This window comes from Electrophorus electricus, chromosome 24, assembly GCF_041902795.1.
Source record: "Electrophorus electricus isolate QZ-2024a chromosome 24, ASM4190279v1, whole genome shotgun sequence".
Taxonomy (NCBI): domain Eukaryota; kingdom Metazoa; phylum Chordata; class Actinopteri; order Gymnotiformes; family Gymnotidae; genus Electrophorus; species Electrophorus electricus.
Genome location: NC_137520.1, coordinates 217501 through 220000, shown reverse-complemented (window position 1 = coordinate 220000; position 2500 = coordinate 217501). Strand labels below are relative to the sequence as shown.

The 2500-nt window shown below is 48.4% G+C and overlaps 1 long non-coding RNA gene across 1 annotated transcript in view; it reads right to left on the bottom strand.

The window, feature by feature from the left end:
* Nucleotides 1-2196: 2196 nt before the first annotated feature.
* LOC113587079 (uncharacterized) overlaps nt 2197-2500 on the bottom strand; it is a 2284-nt gene continuing 1980 nt past the window's right edge. Inside the window, exon 3 of the long non-coding RNA XR_003411697.3 lies at nt 2197-2500. This exon is cut by the window's right edge and continues 683 nt beyond it. This is a non-coding gene — a long non-coding RNA (uncharacterized LOC113587079).

Sequence of the window (2500 nt, the reverse complement as noted above, 5' to 3'; positions counted from 1 at the left end):
ACACACTACACACTACACACAACCCACTACATACTACATACTACACACAACCCACTACATACTACACACTACACACAACCCACTACAAACTACACACTATACACAACCCACTACATACTATACACTACACACAACCCACCACATACTACACTCAATCCTACACACATACTACACACTACACACTTTATACTACACACAACCCACTACATACTACCCACTGCACACTACATACTACCCACTGCAGAATACCCAATACACACTACATATTACCTACTACACACTACAGACTACTCACTACCCACTGCACACTACATACTACTCACTGCACACTACCCACTACACAATGCACACTACACACTCCCCACTGCACTCTACACATTACCCACTACACATTACACACTACCCACTGCACACTACACACTGCTGCACAATGCACACTACATACTATCCACTGCAGACTACATACTTACCCACTGCAGACTACCCAATACACACTACATACTACCCACTGCACACGACACACTACCCACTGCACACTGCATACTACTCACTGCACACTACATACTACCCACTGCAGACTACCCAATACACACTACACACTACCCACTGCACACTAGACACTACCCACTACCCACTGCACACTACATACTACCCACTACCCACTGCACACTACACACTACGCATGGAACAATGAACACTACCCAGTACCCACTGCACACTGTGCATTGTTTACTACACACTGCACACTGTACACTACACACTACCCAATACACAATGCTCACTACACACTGTGCACTGCACACTACACACTGCACTTTACACACTATAGTGTGCATTACACACTGTCCCACTGCACAATACACACCATGCCACTTCACACTATAGACTGTGCACTGCACTCTACACATTACACCTTGTGCATTACAGACTGTCCCTCTACACACTACAAGTTACACAAGATCCTACTATACACCAAATACTACACACTGCACAATTCCTTCTGAATGTCTTTGGACTTCAGGATTTTGGACTATAAAAAGGCCAAAGCTTAACGTCACCGTCTGTGTAAAGGTGGTTGTTAAATATGCCAGTATAGGGGCTGAAGAGTTACACGCATGCACATACTTGTGCATCTGTCCTGGCAGTGGAGGTGAGACGTGTGTCCCGTGCCAGGCTGGAGAATGATCTCCTGCTGTTAGCAATCAGTGGGGCAGACCCTCGCTTGGAGCAAACACACACAGGCCTTTGTTTGGCTCTCCTCTGTTTGGTGTTTCTTATTAGACACAGTCCTGCTCTTTGTATCGCCAGGGACCCACCCAGAGAGAGAGAGTGAGAGCGAGAGAGAGAAACAACGGGAGAGGAAGATGGAGAGAGAAAGAGAGATAGGGAGAGAGAGCAGGAGCAATAGAGGAAGAAAGGGAGAGAGAGAGGGAGAATTAAAAGGTTACTTAATTTCTGGAGGATGGTAAACACCTGGACAGACTGGTTTGTGTCTCTCTCCCGTACAGGTACGGTTATAAAGTAGGTGGAACTAATGAAATATTATTGAGAGAACATTACTGCATTAGTATCTCCTGAAAGCCAGCGTTAGGAGTAAACATCTTCATCAGGCTGGAAACAACCATCAGCTGGACTTCAACAGACATTAAACTGTTGCTGACTTTTCCAGTTGGAGGTCTGGAGATAGCAGGTGAAGCGGGATAGAAGCAGAACCTCTGTACCCCACAACAGCTGTTCTGCCTATCAGCACACCACTTAGCTCAGAACTCAGACACCCGCCCGAGTTGAGAACAGGGGTTCCGGACCATGCACTGGCAGACAGTGGAACCAGAACAGCTGAGCGGATCTCACGGTCTAAGGGTGTGGACACCCGCTCTGCACAGCACAGTCCAGTGTCATGTCTCAGCGGGAGCAAGAGGTCGGGTTAGCTACTCAGATGAACTCAGATGAACTCAGCCGTGTGCTACGTTGTCACTGGTTCTTGTAGCACTCCTCCTCCCATATACTGATGACAGGATGGAGCTGAAGGTGGAGTCAGGGGAAGGTCTGGTGTATAAAAGCCTGGAGATGAAGTTCCAGAACACCGAGGTTCAGTCCACAAATCACACCGGGGGTATTCTACCAGTTCTACAACTGTTACACACCCACAGAGGGAGAGAGAGAGAACGACAGAGAGAGAAGATCATCACAAAGGGAGAGAACGAGAGAAACTTTATTTAAAAACAAAGTTTGTTTCCAAACAGAGTACCACTGCGCCCCTGCAGGACAACTGTAGACGAGACTCGCTTCCTTCTTCACTGATGTGATCTGATGCTCTGAACCTCACTGCACGACTCCACAGGTCTGCTGCTCCTGCCGGGGGCGGAGCTGCCGGGGGCGGAGCTGCAGATTCAGACTCTTCCTGTCCTGCTGCTCTGTGGGCAAAAACACCGAGGGTCTGAGCGTAGCCTTAGGGACACGCTCCTCGGCCTCCGAAACCCGCTCCGAAAAAAGATTCCCC